Raw genomic sequence first — 18,891 nt, forward strand, 5'->3', positions numbered from 1 at the left:
GGCTTTTGTCTTTCCAATTCTCTCCCTCTTTTTGATCTATTTATGTTAATTCCCCGTAGCAGGAAATAACTATTATAGCTTCAAAAGATCCCTATGGTTGGACAGTCAGCATTTGCAGACTTTGGTAAGAGATTTGAAAAAAAAAAAAAAAAAAGAAAGGCTTTTGTCTTTCCAATTCTCTCCCTCTTTTTGATCTATTTATGTTAATTCCCCGTAGCAGGAAATAACTATTATAGCTTCAAAAGATCCCTATTCGATAATAGTATTGTACATGACATGTCAATTCCTTAATGAAATAAGGAGAAATTTATAATGTATTTAAAAAATAGTTTAATACTGTTTGCAGAAGTAATATGCAAAACAAGAAAATCTACTGAGACTTTTTCTAAAGAATACCAGGTATTAATTACCATAAATTCTTCATGTATATCCAACATATGGAACAAATAGAAGTGAAGGAGTTAATCTGACCTCTTAAAACCAGTACTAAAAGCCATTTTTATTTACAACTTAATTTTAAAGTAGAGTAATATCTATTATGAATTACCCAAAAGAGGACATGTGAATTTCTGTTTTCCATAAGATTCTGCACAATTAAGTTCACATTGGTCAGGAACTTCCAAAGCACGTGTGGCTCTTTTTATCATTTGTCAGAGTAATTATATTAGATGGGAAAGTGGTCTGGGTGACCACCACCTAAAAGCTGTTCAGTGCTTGTTCCCGTCCCGCCGATCCTTCATTATGCCAGTAAACACCGTAGGCTTTCCTCAACATGTAGATGAGACATCACCATGTTCAGATACCTCAGTTTCCTCATATATAAAGTGGAAATGACAATAATATCCACCTCTAAAGGCTATTATGAACAGCACAATGTAAATATAGCACAGTGACAGGCTTATAGCAAGAGCACAGGAAGTTAGAGTTTGAGCTGGATACAGTGGTTCTCACCTGTAGCCTGAGCTACTTGGTAGGACTGTTTGAGCTGAGGAGTTCAAGACTATCCTGGGCAACCTAGTGGAACCTCATCTCAAATTGTAGTTTGAGTCTATTCGTTGGACTTACCTGTTTTTTGTTCTTGTTGCCTCTGCTGCTCTTTATGCAGCTGACTAAATCAACTCACTGTTCAGTGTCATATGGATGTGTCCTGACCTGGCTACATCAGGAGTTTTGATAATGTCATATCGTGGAAATTTTAACCTGAATCTTTATATTGAATATTATGTTAATTTTGAGTAAATTTCTATTGCCTTTACAGTTTTTAATGCCGACAGTCAAGTGATAGAGCACATGACATTATTTTTTGGAATTTGCTGACTAATTTGATTAGCTAGATTAATAACAGCTCTCTCCAAGTCTCTCTTTAGGAAAAAAGTATATATGTACTATATAATTCTCAGGGAGTGCAGAGATGTCTCTGATCCCCTTAACTCCTGGTTAAAAAAACTCCAAATTAAAGTTATATCTTTTGTAATCGTGTGTTTTATATCATAACATGCCTTACTTTTAACAAAATTATTAGTAGCTTTACTTTGAGGATTTTTTACAGTTTTGCTAAACATAAACATTTACACGTTAGTGTTTTTAAGATGTGCAGATTATAAGACAGATTAAGAAACATAATTATTGCTCCCTGTTTCTAATAGTTTTCGGTAGTTTATCAGTAAACTTTTTAAAATTTATTAGTACACTTTTAATAAATATCACACATTGGCATTTTAGTTGAATATTGGCAAAAAAGACTGCTGGGTCCAAAAATATGAATATTAACATATCGAAAATACACATTCTTCCTGTGAAAAGTGTACATTTGAATGCATTTGTGAATTGCATCCAGCCCTCTGTCTTCCTTTCCACCTACTTCCATTGAACCAAAACAAGGGAAGTGACTGACAGCCAGGAAGTCAGCATGATTCCAGAAATTTACCATTCAGTTGATAAAGAGTGCACATGCTTAAATAAATGGTGTATGTGACAAGAAGTCTGTACCAAAGAGAAGTGTTTAAAGGCTCCCAGCTCACTTGTCTAAAAAAAAAGAGAAGGCTAGAAAGAAACATAGCCAAAGGGTAATAATGGTTTTGTTAAAGTAGCATAATAGGTTATCTTATTCCCTATTTTCCAAATTTTGTCATGTGACTAGAATAATATGTTAATTTAATAGTTAAAAAGTAAATTATAGAGAAGTAGTAGTCAACAATGGCAAGAAAGAAACTAAAGTATATACTTAACTGCTGAGTAAAAAAAATGTTAGAATTTTTAGCTTAAAACTTTTGAGTTCATGTAAAATTGATACTATTTTTTGAGTGGCATGAGCGACTCATTTAGAAAAGGTCATGTATGGCTTGGTGTGGTGGTTTGTACCTGTAGTCTCAGCTTCTCGGACTGAGGCAGGAGAATTGCTTGAGCACAGGAGGTCAAGGCTGCAGTGAGCTGTGGTCGAGCCACTGCACTCTAGCATGGGCAACACAAGTGAGACCTCATCTCTAAAAATTTTTTTAAAGAATGAAAGAAGAGGTTATGTAGTTTCACAGGGTCTTTAACACCAAATAAAATGCAAAAGTTAGACCTCAGAAAAACATTGAATTTCTATTATGCTTTAAATATTGTGCTGAATACTATGTAAGAAAACTGATTTTAAAGGTAAAGTCCTTGCCTTTAGGAATTTTATTAGGCCTGGTGCAGTGGCTCACATCTGTAATCCCAACACTTTGGGAGGCTGAGGCGGGAGGATCACTTGAGCTCAGGAGTTTGAGACCAGCCTGGGCAATGTGATGAAACCCTGTCTCTACCAAAAATACAAAAAAATTAGCTGGGCATGATGGCACAAGCCTGTGGTCCTAGCTACATCCTCTCCACATCTCTGATGTGAGAGGATCACTTGAGCCTGGGAGGCAGAGGTTGCAGTGAACAGTGATTGTGCCACTGCACTCCAACCTAGGAAGGAAGGAAGGGAGGGAGGGAAGGAAGGGAGGGAGGGAAGGAGGGAAGGAGGGAGGGTCTGATGGGGAAGACAGAATATGAATATGTTAAAAAAAAATACAAGAGTAAAGCAACAAGCTGCCACGATATAAGAGAAACCAAACTGCATTTCATTGATTATGAAATTAATGCCATGGAAAAAGTGCTAAGTCTTGCAGCAACATAGATCATCCTAAGCTGAGAAAGGGTACAAAAGTCTCATGGAAGTGGTGAGATTTTGTACTGGACTTTGAAACAAATCTAAGGTTTGGCTAAAAATATGTGGAGATATAAAAATGGTTTGGTTAGTGACTAGTGAATAAATCACTTTGGGTTGAATCAACAGTTTCTATAAAAATATAGAAGCATAATAAATGGCCTGGGAACCCACTGGATTACTAAATGAATAACAGATGAACAAATGTTGATTTTATTCTGTAGAAGTGATGGGAAATAGTGGAACAATTTTGAACATCTGTTAATACCTTTTTTATTAACTTCAGAAAGTAAAGTTGAACAAAATCTTCTGGTCTGGTGGGATATGCATAATGTAATGCTTCTTGAGCATGCAGTAGGAGTTCAGAGGAAGATTATTAGAACCTCTGAGGTGCCTGAGATTTTGATGTTAAAAGAGAAGCAGATTTAAACAATCTTAAAATACAGTATTTTCTAAAGGTGGAAACCACTCAGGAGACAGGTCAGGGCATGAGATGGTGCGAGCTGGAGCTGAACTACCTCAGTATATGGAGGGAATCAGTAAATTTCTGATTGGTTTGACACTAGAGAGAGTAAAAAGTAAAAAACTGACTCTGAATAACCCAAAGAAGGGCAATACCATTCACAAAGATAGGTAAATCAGGAGAGAGAGCTGAATTAGGTACTGAGACACTTTAAATTTATCACATTAATCATGCTGTAAAGACAACAAAACCATCACATTTAAATGCAGACCTAAGCTGGGGGAAAAAGCCAAGGCAGTTGTGAGAGCCCTTTAAGAGGGAAGAGGTCAAGACTGAGATGAGCCTTCCAAAGAAGAAGGTGTAAAATGGAGGTGGACAGAGGGCTAAGGAGGGAGAAAAATGGGTGCTAAAAGGTGGTCAGAAACCATCAGCGTGTATTAAAATATAATGCGAAAGAAGACCAAAAAAAGACCTTTCGATTTTCATTTTAGCAGTGTCTTAGTGGCCCAAAAGTTATCATTTGCAGAATTCTTACAGCAGTCCCTGAGTCATAGAAATTACCCAATAAATACTTGCTGCTACTGGTAAGTGTCAGATGAAGTTCTGGGCTCTAGTCTCATATTTAGAACTTCTGCAACCCATAAATGTCTCTCATAGCTAAGAAATCATCAAGGAAGGTGTATCTTCTAGAAGACATGTTTTCTGTCTTGCCCTACTATATAATCCTTTTAAACTGTATGTTAATCTTGAGTCTCTTTCTATGTAGGCTCTGAATATCAAAATCTAGAATTCCTGTAAATAGGGTGTTATTTCTTATTAAATTATATAGGACAAAAAGTCAATAGAAATTAGACTTAGAGAAAATGGGTATCAATTTTGTATGTAATACTAGATGTAGTGGAAATCAATAAAAGCTATAAAACTGAAGGAAAAACAGAAACCTTATACAGAATGTCATCATTTTTTATAGATTGGATTATTGTAAATGTCATATAAATTTATTTATAAATTATACAGATCTCATGCTAACTGCTGTGTATCACATCTTCAGAAGGAGATCACACTTCTTCAAGTAAAGGGAGAATACTGAGCATGATGAATTGGGACTTGGAATTGTCAGTCAGATCTAGATAATCCTATAAAAAATAAAGGAGCTAATGAAATTGGAAAACTGTTATTCGTGAAAGTTATAAACATACTGGAAAATCTTGAACAACTTAAAGATAGTCTCATTGATGGTTAACCCCAAATATGATTCAGTTGAGTACACCCAGTACCTAGCACAGTAATCAGTGACATTTAGTAAAGGAGAAAGGCAGGGACACCCCACATTAAAGTTGTTTTGTGAAGTCTTATAATATTTGGTAAAGATTCGGATGTTAATTCTAAATTAACCATCGTAGAGCTGATTTCAAAGCATTTATAGCAATTAGGCTCCCTCTGTTTTATGGCTAGGTGTATTCAGTAACCATCTGACAAATTAAAATTGTTTCTTGTTCATGTTTGATCTGGAAAGTAAATCATATGAGCCGTGTATGGAAATGTAAATTTTATGTTTAGTCTGAATGCTAATTGGTAATTGAATGTTCATATTCTCTCTCACAAAAGAATTTTAAAAGTCAAATGCCTTCAAATAGACAGGTGACGATTATATTACAAAAGAAGCTAGAAAGCAGAAAATTCTGGGTGCTGTGCTTTCTGTACTTGATCTTATTATGTAAGTCATTTAAGATTGGCTTTTGGTCCACAGTCTTACATTAATGGCACACTTTGTGTGTGTGTTTGTTTGTTTCTTATAGTTGAAAATTGGCTGCTCTTTTGTTAAGTAGCCCCTTTTTCATTAAAAAGGGACATTGAACACTAGTCAAAAATCAATAAAGCAGAAAAGTGTTTGAAATTGCAGATATTCTTTCTTAAATGTACTACTATTCCATATCACTGTCCTTGCCAGTCAGAAATTATCACATAAATACAAATATAGAGTACTTTAATATGTGTAATATGGGCAAATTAGACATAAGTGCTGCATTATAATACTTTCATTTTCTTTGAATTGTATGGTACATACACAGGATTCTATCAAATAGTTCAGTCTGTTTATTCTTTAAAATTGTGGAGCAATTCGTTTTTCTTCCATTTAGTTTCCTTTCTGTTTTATAATGAAATATTTCTATTGTGTACAAGGCATTGGTTAATGAATTCAAAAAATAGTTTTAGAGTTCTTACTCTTTGGACTGGCTGTGTATTCAGTGCTTGGCATATAGCCAAGCCTCAGGCATACAAAAACCCTGTTCTGGTGAAGTTTAAATTCTATTGAGGGAAGAAAGACAAAAACAATTAAATTAATAAGGAATTGCAAGAAAGTGGTAAGAGCTCCGAGGGAAGTAAACAAAGGGCTGTCATAGGAAATGAGAAGGGCTATTTTAGGTAGCTCCTTAGAGGTTACATCTGATCTGAGACTTGAATGAAGTTGTAGAAGGTTTTTGGGGAAAATGCTCCATGCATAGGGAACACATAAGTGAAGATTCTAAGGCAAAAATAAGCTTGATGTTCAAGGAACAAAAAGAGGGCTGGCAAAGCCGGGCATAGTGGCTCACGCCTGTAATCCTAGCACTTGGGAGGCCGAGGCAGGCGGATCACGAGGTCAGAAGATCGAGACCACAGTGAAATCCCGTCTCTACTAAAAATACAAAAAATTAGCCAGGCGTGGTGGCACACGCCTGTAGTCCCAGCTGCCAGGGAGGCTGAGGCAGGAGAATGGTGTGAACCTGGGAGGCTGAGCTTGCAGTGAGCCGAGATCGCGCCACTGCACTCCAGCCTGGGTGACAAAGTGAGACTCCGTCTCAAAAAAATAAAAAATAAAAATAAAAAGGCTGGTACTTGGCCAGGTCTTGTAGTGCTTTGTGGACAAAGGTAACAAGGAGTTTGGATTTTATTCTACATGTAATTGGAAACTTCAAGGAGACTAGTTAAGAGGGAAAAGCCATGGTGACTTGGACCAGGGAAACCACCAGGAAATGGATAGAAGTAGTCTTATTTAGGACATACTGGAAACAAAGTTAACAGGAAATGCTGATGGATTAGATGTTGGAGGGAAGAGAAAAAGAAGAATGATTTCTAGATTTTTGGTTTGAACAACTCAGCGCCATTTGATGAGGTAGGAAAGGAGTAGGAAGAGGAACTCTGGAGTTCTGTTAATTGATAGTTCTGTTTGGGACCTGTTAAGTTTGAGATTTCTATTAGAAGACAAAATGAAATACATATGGGAGATACAAGCTCTGGAGAGACACAGAGTTGGATATTAGCATGTCCTTGTTTAACTGCCATTTAGAAGACAAATAATGGATAAATGAAGGAGTGCGTGTCCAAAGCATCCTGCCTTTCTTTCTAACATTATAAATGCACCTGTGCTCCAGTCACACTGCCTTCTTGGTGTTCTGCAAATTGTCCCTCCTGAGGCCTTTGTCCTTGCTTATCCGTCTGCATGATATTCCTCATGACTCAACCCCATACCACCTTCTGATTTTGCCACATCACCCTCTCCTGGAGGCCTTCCCTGACCAGGCTATGTGAAACTGTAAACCCTATACCCCCAGCACTTCTGCCACACTTTCCTACTTTGTTTTTCTCCATTGCAGACTGTTGCTGACTTGGTGTTCATTCCACTCATGTGCCCTCACCAGAACTCCATTGGTGTGTCTTGTCCACCATTGTCTCTCTCAAGCCTATAGCAGTGCCAGTCACTTTATAAATACTAATGAATAATTTTAAGTGAATTATTTAACTAAATGAAAAATATTCAACTGGATATTAACTATTCAGTATCAACATTGAAAATTTTAAAATATTATAAATGGTTTTTAAGAATTGAGCTCAAGTTTAGGACGTCTTAAGACCTTCAACTGTAATCCTAAACCAAAACTTCTGAGAGTCATTCGTATGATAAAGAGTAACATATCATTACTTTTACTTATTTTGATTAAAGTTAAGTGATTAAAAATTGTTCTGAATCTAAAATGTGTGGGTGCTGATTTCAGTAGGAGACATCCTGGATCCTTATACATTGTTAATTCTTAGTCTTCCTATTTACATTTTCTAATTCATAAATTCTGACCAGTAGATAACAACATACATTATCTACAGTATTTACTATTATTTGGCATTTAAATAGACAACTGTATTTGTACAGCTTCTTAATATCCTTTTTTTTTTATAGTGCCACTTCTGTTTCCATGTATTTGAAGTCATTGTAACCAGTTTAAGCGGTTCTCCCTCTAACCTGTAGGACCTTTGTCTCCCTCAGTCTGCTCTGCCCCATCCCATCAAAAAAAGACAATACTATTAGAAATTTTTGGTAAAACAAATATTTTATGTGCACTCATTGCCATAAAGCACCCAAAGTGGTGAGGTGTTCTTAGAGTACTGTTCTAATATTTGCAATACTCTTTCAAACAAATAATGAACCCAGTTCATTAGTATTTTCTTTTCATTCCATGTCTGTGATGATTGCAGTGCAATAGTTACCACAGCAAAAGTGATTAGTTCCTGAGTTTCTACTTTGTAGCAGACATCTGAGGCATCTATCTTGGTGAGACATGGATGCCAGATGTGATTCTGATAAATATTTTGAATGCATTTTGATTGGAAATTATAATTTATGTAAAAATTATAAAATGGCTGCTTCATAGTCTTGACTTTATACATAGTCAACATCTAAAGCAGACTAGGCTATATTAGTTTCTTTTAAGGTATACAAATATGAGGAAAAACTAGGACTCTATATCCCTGAAGCCATTTTGTACAGGTTTGAATATAATAAATTCTTGCCTTTCTAGGTAAGAGTGTTTTTTTCCTAAATATACCTCTGACATATTGTATTCTCAAGACTGTGCTGTGCATTTAACTTTTTTCTGGTTCTTTTTTTTTTTTTTTTTTTTGAGATGGAGTCTTGCTCTGTGGCCCAGGCTGGAGTGCAATGGCACGATCTCGGCTCACTGAAAGCTCCACCTCCCGTGTTCATGCCATTCTCCTGCCTCAGCCTCCCAAGTAGCTGAGACTACAGGCGCCTGCCACCACGCCTGGCTAATTTTTTTGTATTTTTAGTAGAGACGGGGTTTCATCGTGTTAGCCAGGATGGTGTCGATCTCCTGATCTCATGATCCGCCCACCTCTGCCTCCCAAAGTGCTGTGATTACAGACGTGAGCCACTGCACCTGGCTGCATTTAATTTTTTTAATGATGCATGGTATTATGAATGTATACTTAACCTTTTCAATATTAAATTTAACGTACTTAAAAATGCTATGGGATAATGTTGTATTTTACATTATTATATTGATATTTTGTAATTTCATAGATGGTATGTTTAATACTTTCTAATATAACCCACAAATTAATTGGAATATTTGTCACTCTAAGCCTACCCTAGTTAGTATAATTGATCTATGATAAATGGAGCACCCCATGAAACTGTTCTGTTAACTATGCATACCTCTTCGTTTTTTTATTGCAGCAGTACTATGAAAGTGATTATTGCAGACAATTCGGCTATTGTTAGACCTTACAGATACATATACCTAGGAAGGACCAAAAGATGGTGAGATTTATTTCTCTATAGCACATTACACCTGAGAGGAATTCCCTGCCATGAGTCAGAGTGGCATAGAAGCTCATTATGAAGAGCCTAGTGCCATCCCTAGGCAGAAAATATCCTGCCCTATTTTCAAACACGTCTGACTTCCATTTCAACCCTGTATTTTCCCCTCTGCAACTCCACATTATCACTCTGTGTAAATGCCCCATTCATTGATAAGCAAAGTCACAATTGTGCTTCTTGGATGTAGGCACGTACACAGCTTTTCTGTGCTTAACCTTAACCCATTAAAGAGCTGAATAATGGATTGATGGGTTGAATGGATGGTGGATAATGCGTGGTGGATGATGGATGGATAGTGACTGAATGGGTGAAAGTGCCCTTTACTACTTGTTCACAGCAATCTGTTCCCTTCGCCTCTCTCACAAAGCAATCCTGTTTTCCTGTTGTGTTCCCCAGTAGCAAGACAGTTCCCTTTTAGTCCTTGTTACACACAGACAAGTGGACATTCTCTGTATTTAACTAGCCCCTGCCTGTCATCACATCACCCTCTGTAACTAATGTATGTTGAATTTAATCAAGAGAAAGCTTTCAAGTTTTTGTTAATCAATGACATTGAAAGGATTTACAAGTTTTGTGTATTGCAGATGTCTCTTTGCTTCTTTTTCATAATGCTTAAAAATAGTTATTTTTGGCAGAAATTATTTTATAGGAAATATTTTACATTTATCTCAAGTAATCTTTCCAAACCTTTCTAAGGTGAACAATATATTATTCAGCCACATTATAGAATGTGGTTATAGGAGTTCAGAGAGGTTAAGAAACAAGAAACTTGACCAAGGGCACATAGCTAGGGAGGAAGTGGCAGAGCCGGGACATGATCCTTGGCTCTGTCTCACAAGCTGCATCCTTAAACACTATCCACTCCTTCTTCATCTGCATTAGTTTACATTTTAAAATATGTTATCATGTTCAGTAATGGTCACCAACAGTGTGACCCACTAGAATATGCTATTTGCTTTTAGAACCATGTATTTTGATAGTGAATCTTCTCCATCTGCTCCCTGTTTTTCACGTATTATTTTTAGAACTTTTATACCCTTTGACCACTCTCCCAAGTCATCCATCTCAAAAACATGATTATAAATATCTGTAATTCTAGAATATATAGTGTTTATGGATTCCAGAAAAAAAACAAACCCAACAGTAGTGATTTTGATGTAAAATTCTTTTAAAATTGATTTCTGTTGGAATAAAACAGGCTTTCAGAATATAAATTTTTTGTAGGTTTTTGTAAATTTTTAGTTAACATGTAATAATTATACATATTTGTGGGATACAATGTGACGTTTCAATACATGTATACATTGTATAATGATCAAGTCAGAGTAATTAGCAAATCTGTCACCTCAAACTTCATTTCTTTTTGGTGAGAACTTTCAAAATAATCTCTTTTAGCTATTATGAAATAAAACAATACATCACAGTTAGCTATAGTCACCTACTTTGCAATAGAACACCAGAAAGTATTCCGCCAATCTTAACTGTAGCTTTGTGCCCTTTGACCAGACTCTATCCATATCCTCTCCCCAGTCTCTGATAATCACTATGCTCTCTACTTCTATAAGATCTACTTTTTTAGATTCCACATATGAATGAATTCATATGGTATTTATTTTCTGTGTCTGGCTTATTTCACTTGACATAATGACCTCCAGGTTCATCCATGTTGTCATAAATGACAGGACTACATTCCTTTTCATGTCCGAACGATAAATCATTGTATGTATATACGTATCACATTTTTTTTTTAATCCATTCATACATTTGATGGACTCTGGTTGTTTCCTTCTTGGCTGTTGTGAATAGTGCTATAATAAACATAGGGATGTAGATATCTCTTGAAATACTGATTTCATTTCCTTTAGCTATATACCCAGTAGCAGGATTGCTGAATCATATGATAGTTCTATTTGTAATTTTTTTTTAGGAAACTCCATACTGTTTTACATAATGGCTGAACTAATTTACATTCCCACCAACAATATGTCAGAGTTCCCTATTCTCCAGTTCTTCACCAACACTTGTTATCGTTTTTCATAATAGCTAGCTAGCTAGGGTGAGGTGATGTCTCATTGTGATTTTGATTTGCATTTTCTGATGATTCATGATGTCGAGCATTTTTTCATGTACTTATTGTCCATTTCTGTGTTGTCTTTTGAGAAATGTCCATTCAAGTCTTTTGCCCATTTTTTAATCAGAATTTTTTTTGCTATTGAATTGTTTGGGTTCCTTATGAATTCTGATATTAACACTTTGTCAGATGTGTAGATCGCAAATATCTTTTTCCATTTTTTAGGTTGTCTCATCACTCTTACTTGTTTCCTTTGCTGTGCAGAAGCTTTTTAGTTTGCTATAATCCTGTAATCTCATTTGCCTACTTTTGCTTTTGTTGCCTGTGCTTTTGAGGTCTTATTTTTAAAAATCCTTGGTGAGACCAGTGTCATGAAGTATTTCCCCTGTGTATTTTTTTAGTAGTTTCAGAGTTCTGAGTCCTACCTTTAAGTCTTTAATCCATTTTGAATTGATTTTTTTAATATGATGAGAAATGGGGGTTGACTTTCATTCTTCTGCATGTAGAAATCCAATTTTCCCAACACCATTTATTGAAGAAACTGTCCTTTCCCCAGTGTGTATTGGTACCTTTGTGAAAGATCAGTTGGCTGTAGATGCATGGATTTATATTCTATTCTATTGGTCTGTGTTTCTGTTTTTATGCCAGTATCATGCTGTATTGATTACCATAGCTTTGTAGGATGTTTTAAAGTCAGGTATTCTGGTGCCCCCAGCTTTTTTTCTTAAGATTCCTTTGGCTATTCAAAGTCTGTTGTTGTTCCGCACAAACTTTAGGATTTCTTTCCCTACTATTGTGAAGAATGTCATTGGTATTTTGACAGGGATTGCAGTGAATCTGTAGATTGCTTTGGGTAGTGTGGTCATTTTAAGATTCCTTTGGCTATTCAAAGTCTGTTGTTGTTCCGCACAAAGTTTAGGATTTCTTTCTCTACTATTGTGAAGAATGTCATTGGTGTTTTGATAGGGATTGCAGTGAATCTGTAGATTGCTTTGGGTAGTGTGGTCATTTTAACCATATTCCTCCGGTTACATTTATGAATTCTTCCAGTTCATGAACACAGGGTATCTTTTCATTATTTGTATCCAATTCAATTTCTTTCATCAATTTTATAGTTTTGTTATAAAGACCTTTCACCTCCTTAGGTTTATTCTCAGTATCTTATTTGTAACTATTGTAAGTGGGAATTTTTTTTCTTGATTTCTTTTTCAGATAGTTTATTATTATGTATAGAAATGCTACTGATTTTTGCATATTGGTTTGTATCCTGCACCTTTACTGAATTCATTTATTCTAAAAGGTTTTTTTTTTGGTGGAGTCTAGGGTTGTATAAGATCGTGTCATCTGCAAACAAGAATGGTTTGACTGCCTCCTTTCCAATTTGAATGTCTTTTAATATCTGTCTTTCACCCGGTTGCTCTGGCTAAGATTTCCAGTATTTTCTTTTAATAGAAGTGGTGAAACTGGGCATCCTTGTCTTCTTCCACATCTTACGGGAAAAGCTTTCTTTCAACTTTTTCCTTTTCAATCATGATGTTAGCTGTAGGTTCGTCATATATGGTTTTTATTGTGTTGTACATACCTGCTATGCCTATTTTGTTGAAAGGTTTTATCACAAAGGGATACTGAATTCTGTCAAATGCTTTTTCTTCATCTATTGAATGACCATATGGTTTTTTTCCTTCGTTCTGTTAATATTGTCAGTCTCATTTATTTATTTGTGTATATTGAAACATTCTTATGCCTCTGGGATAAATCCCACTTGATCGTGGTGATTCTTTAATGTGTTGTTGAATTTGGCTTACCAAATTTGGTTTACCAGTGTTTTGTTGAGGAATTTTTGATCTATGTTTATCAGTGACATTGGCCTGTCGTTTTGTTGTTGTTGTTGTGTCCTTGGCTGGTTTTGGTATCAGAGTAATTTTGTTCTTGTAGAATAGGTTTGTAAGAATTCCCTCTTCTCCACTTTTCTGAAATACTCTGAAAAGAATTGGTGTTAGTTCTTCTTTACATGGATTGGTAGAATTCAGCAGTGAAGCCATCGAGTCCTGGGCTTTCCTTTGATGGGATACTTTTTATTACTGATTCAATCTCATTACACATTATTGGCCTGTTCAAATTTTCTATGATATTTCTTCATGAGTCAATCTTGTTAGGTTGTGTTTATCCAGGAATTTATCAGTGTCTTCTAGATTTTCCAGTTTGTTGGCGTATAGTTGTTCATAATAATCTCTTATGATCCTTTGTATTTCAGTAGTATCAGTTAGAATGCCTGTTTCTTCTCTGATTTTAAGTATTTTCTTTTTTTCTTAGTCTAGCTAACAGTTTGTAGATTTTCGTATCTTTTCAAAAAACCAACTCTTCCCTTTATTGATCTTTTGTCTTTTCTGATATACGTGTTTATTGCAGTAGACATCCGTCTGACTACTGCTTCTGCTGTAACCCATGGGTTTTGGTATGTTGTATTTCCATTTTCATTTGTCTCTAGAAATGTTTTAACTACTTCATTAACCATTGGTTCTTCAGGAGCATTTTGTTTAATTCCCATGTATTTATATGATTTTCCAAGTTCCCCTATATCGATGTGTATTTTTATACAGTTGTGGTTGGAAACAATACCTGATACAATTTCAGTTTTTTTAAATTTATTAAGACTGGTTTTGCGGCCTACCAGATGAAGGAGGAATTCTTCCAAACCCATTCTGTAAGATCAGAATTGCTCTGATACCGAAACCAACTGGTGCACATGTTGGAGAATGTTCCATGTGTACCAGCAAAGTATGTGTATTCTGCTGCTGTTGGACGGAAAGTTCTGTATGTATCTGTTAGGTCTGTTTTGTTCTAAGTGAAATTCAATTCTGGTATTTCCTTATTAATATTGAAAGTGGGGTACCGAAGTCTCCTAGTAGTATTGTATTACTATTTATTTCTCCCTTTGTGTCCATTAATATTTGCTCTATATATTTAGGTGCTCCGATATTGGGTGCATGTATGGTCTTATTCCGCATTGTGCCGTTTTGGTCAACCATGGACCACATATACAATGGTGGTCCCATGAAATTATGGTACCATTTTTTTACTGTACCTTTTCTATGTTTGCGTATCTTTAGACACACAAATACTCATCATGATGTTACAATTGCCTACAACAACCTTGTCCAACCTGCAACTTGCAGGCTGTGTGTGGCCCAGGACAGCTTTAAATTGCAGCCCAACACAAATTTATAAACTTTATTAAAACATGAGTTTTTTTGGCCAGGCACAGTGGCTGATGCCTGTAATCCCAGCACTTTGGGAGGCCAAGGTAGGGGGATCTCTTGAGGTCAGGAGTTCAAGACCAGCCTGGCCAACATGGCCAGCATGGCCAACCCCTTCTCTACTAAAAATACAAAATAGCCCGGTGTGGTGGTGCACACCTGTAATCCAGCTACTCGGGAGGCTGAGGCAGGAGAATTGCTTGAACCCAGGAGGCGGAGATTGCAGTGAGCTGAGATGGTGCCACTGCACTCCAGCCTGGGCGACAGAGTGAAACACTGTCAAAAAAAAAAAGACATTATGAGTTTTTTTGCAATTTTTTTTCTTTTTTAGCTCATCAGCTATCACTAGTGTTAGTGTATTTCATGTGTGGCCCAAGACTGTTCTTCTTCCAGTGTGGCCCAGGGAAACCAAAAGATTGGACACCTCTGAGTTAGATGACTTGCTAGTTCCTTTTTTGTCCTGCCTTACCTACTGTTTTAGCCCTTGCTAAACACTATAGTAATTATTTGTTTACTTCTTTTTTTCTCCACTTACCTATGAGTTCCTTGAAGACAGAGACCATAAACTTTCATATTTCTATTTCCAGTGTTTAGAATAGTGGCTGGCTAAGTGTCCATCATCAGATGAATGGATAAAGAAAATGTGGTACTTATACACAATGGAATACTATTCAGCCATAAAAAAGAATGAGATCCTGTCATTTGCAACAGCATGGACGGCACTGGAAGTCATTATGTTGAGTGAAATAAGCCAGGCACAGAAAGACAAACATCCCGTGTTCTCACTTATATGTGGGATCTAAAACTGAAAACAATTGAAATGCACATAGACAGTTGAAGGATGGTTATCAGAGGCTGAGAAGAGTAATGAGGGGTGTGGGGGAGGTGGGGATGGTTAATGGTTAATGGTTAATGCCCGCACCAAGTATCTCAGGTAACCCCTTAATGTGTACACCTACTATGTACCCACAAACATTAAAACTTAAATAAAATAAAAATAGAATAGTGGATGACACATAGTAACCCTTAATAAATGTTTACTGAATAATTCCTTTGGAAAAAATTCTGCATAAATAAATTATTTTAAGTTTTTAACAGTTTTATTGTAAAATTTGCATATCATAAAAGTCTCCCATTTTAAGTGGAGAGTTCAGTGAGTTTTAATAAACTATGAGACAGTTGTATAACCATAACAACAATCTCAGTTTTGGAATACTTCCATTAACCCAGAAAGTTCCCTCCTGCCCACATATAGTCAGTCTCCACTCCTACCACAGTCCCAGATGACTACTAATCTACTTTTTTAAAAATTTGGTTAAAATAATGTACAACATAAAATTTGCCATTTTAACCATTTTTAAGTGTATTAATTCAGTGGCATTAATTACATTCACACCATTGTGCAACATTAACCACTATGTATTTTCAGAACTTTTTCTATCCCTCTAAGTAGAAACTCAATAACCATTAAGCAATAATTCCTCATTCTGATAACCTCTAATCTACTTTCTGTCTCAATGAATTTGCCTATTCTAAGATATTTCGTATAAGTGGAATCCTGCAATATTTGCCCTTTTGTGTTTGACTAATTTCACCTAGCATAATGTTTTTGTGGTTCATCCATGTTCTACCTGGTATCAGAACTTCATTTCCGTTTTAATTATCTGTTTATGGGTTGATGAACTCATGAGTTGTTTTTACCTTTTACCTATTGTGAATAATGCTGCAGTCTATGTGAATCCCTGCTTTCACTTATTTTTAGTAGGAGGGAAATTGCTGGGATATAAGATCATTATATGTTTACCTTTCTGAGGAACTAAAAACTATTTCTATAGCCATTTTACATTCCTGCCAGCAATGCATAATGGTTCCAGTTTCTCCACATCATCATTAACATGTCCTATTTTTCTTTTTAAAAAAATTATTAGAGCCTTCCTAGTAGATGTAAAGTGATTTTTCATTGTGGCTTTCATTTGTTTCTCTAATGGCTGATGTTGATCTTCTGTTTAAGTTCTTATTGGCCATTTTTATATCTTCTTGGGATAATTTTAATTCAAGTTCTTCACCTATTTTTTAACTGGGTGGTTTTTCTTTTTATTGTTGAATTTTTGAGTTATTTATATATTCTGCATATTAAGTCCTTTATGTGGATATTTAAACATATCTATGTCAACAGATGTGATAGGAAAATCTTTTCTCTCATTCTGTGAATTGTCTTTTCACCAAGGGTTTTATGATTTTAGCACTTAAATGGAGATTATTAGAATCTATTTTGAGGTAGTTTTTGTACATGGTATGAGTACAAAAGGATGCTTGGTCTTTTTTTGTGTGGAAATCCAGTTCTCACATCTGTTGAGGAGACTATTCTTTCTCCACTGAGTGGGTTGGGTACCCTTGTCAGGTGGCCATACATGTGTGTGTGTTTATTTCTAGACCGTAAATTATATTCCATTGGTCTATGTCTGTTCTTATGCCAATACTATGTTGTTTTAATTACTGTAGTTTTTAGTAAGTTTTAAAGTTCAGAAGTGTGTCTTCCAACTGTATTCTTCTACTTCAAAATTGTTTTCATTATTCAAGGCTCCTTGCAATTCCACATGAATTTGAGAATCTTCTTTTCCATTTCTGCTAAAAAGGCTGTTGAAATTTTGAGTGTGATTGGATTGAAAGTGATAGCTTTGAGTAGTATTGACAAATTAACAATATTTAGTTAGTTCCAACCTGTGAAAACAGATTGTCTTTCCATTTATTTAAGTCTTTAATTTGAATTTTCAGCAATGTTGTATAGTTTACAAGCATTTCAACTCTTAGGTTAAATTTACACCTAGGTGTTTTGTTCTTGTAGATATTATTGTAAATGAAATTACTTTCTAAATTTTGGGGGGATTGTTCATTGGTCATTTATAGAAATACAACTGATTTTTTCTTGTGTGTTGATCACAAGATGAACGTGTAACTTTACTGAATACATTGATTTTAATTCCGTTAACTTTCTTTTGGATTCTTTAGGATTTTCTAAATGTAGCATCATGTCATCTCTAAATAGAAATAGTTTTATTTCTTTCTTTGCAATTTTTATACGATTTATCTCTTTCCCTGTCTAATTACTCTGGCTAGAATTTCCAGCACGTTGAATAGCAGCAGTTAAAGTGAGCATCCTTAACTTCCTGAACTTGGGGGGAATGTTTCTAGTTTTTCATCATTGAGTGTATTAGTTGTGGGTTCTTTATAAATTCATGTTCAGAAAATTTCACTCTACTTCCATTTTTCTGAGAGATATTCTGAAAGTGTGTTGAATTTGTCATGTGCCTTTTATGTGTCACTTGAGATGATCACGTGGGTCTTTTTCCTTCGTTCCATTACTGTGATGTGTTACATTGATCAATTTTATGTTGAATCACCCTTGTATTTCTGAGATAAATCCCACTTGGTTGTGGTGTATAACCATTTTAATATGCTGAGGGTTTCTTTGCATCTATTCCTCAGTAATTTTCCTTTGATGTCATTATCTCACTTTGATACCAGAGTAATACTGCCTTCATAAAATGAGTTAGGAAGTATTTCTTCCTCTTCTTTTCCTAGAAGAGTTTGAGAAGGTTTGCTGCTAATTCTTCTTTAAATGATTGGTGGTATTCAAAAGAGAAGCCATCTGGTTGGACTTTTCTTAGTTGGGAAATTTTTGATTCATGGTTCAATCTCTTTACTTGTTATAGGTCTGCTGAGAATGTTAATTTCTTCTTGAGTCAGTTTAGGTAATTTATTTTTCGGAATTTGTTCATTTCATCTGAGTTATCTAATTTATTGTCACAGAATTGTTAATATTTTATAATGCATTTTATTTCTCTAAAGTCAACAGTAATGTACCCACTTTCATTTTTTACTTTAGTTATATACATCTCTCTTTTTGTCAATCTAGATAAAAGTTCATCTGTTTTTTAAATCTTTTCTAATGGTCTGTCTATCCCATTTTCTTTATCTTTCTCTAGTTGTATTATTTTCTTTCCTCATCTTTGGTGTTTGGACTTTGTTCTTTTTCTGGTTTCTCAAGGTGTTCTTGATTTGAGATCTTTTTTCTTCGAAAGCTGTGAATTCGCCAAAGTACTGTCTTTGTGGATCCTGTAAATCTGCATATGTTACATTTTTATTTTCATTTGTCTCAAATATTTTCTTTTATTTTTTCTTTTTTTTTGCTATTTTTTATTTATTTTTATGATACTTTAAGTTCTAGGGTACATGTGCACAACGTACAGGTTTGTTACATATGTATAC

General features: G+C 35.3%; 1 protein-coding gene across 1 annotated transcript in view; it reads left to right on the top strand.

The window, feature by feature from the left end:
* The window catches only part of ITFG1 (integrin alpha FG-GAP repeat containing 1), a 296,091-nt gene that overhangs the window by 110,545 nt on the left and 166,655 nt on the right, over window positions 1-18,891 (top strand). The gene's annotated exons all lie outside the window — the stretch shown is intronic.

This window comes from Colobus angolensis, unplaced genomic scaffold (genome assembly GCF_000951035.1).
Source record: "Colobus angolensis palliatus isolate OR3802 unplaced genomic scaffold, Cang.pa_1.0 Scaffold343, whole genome shotgun sequence".
NCBI classification, from domain to species: Eukaryota; Metazoa; Chordata; class Mammalia; order Primates; family Cercopithecidae; genus Colobus; species Colobus angolensis.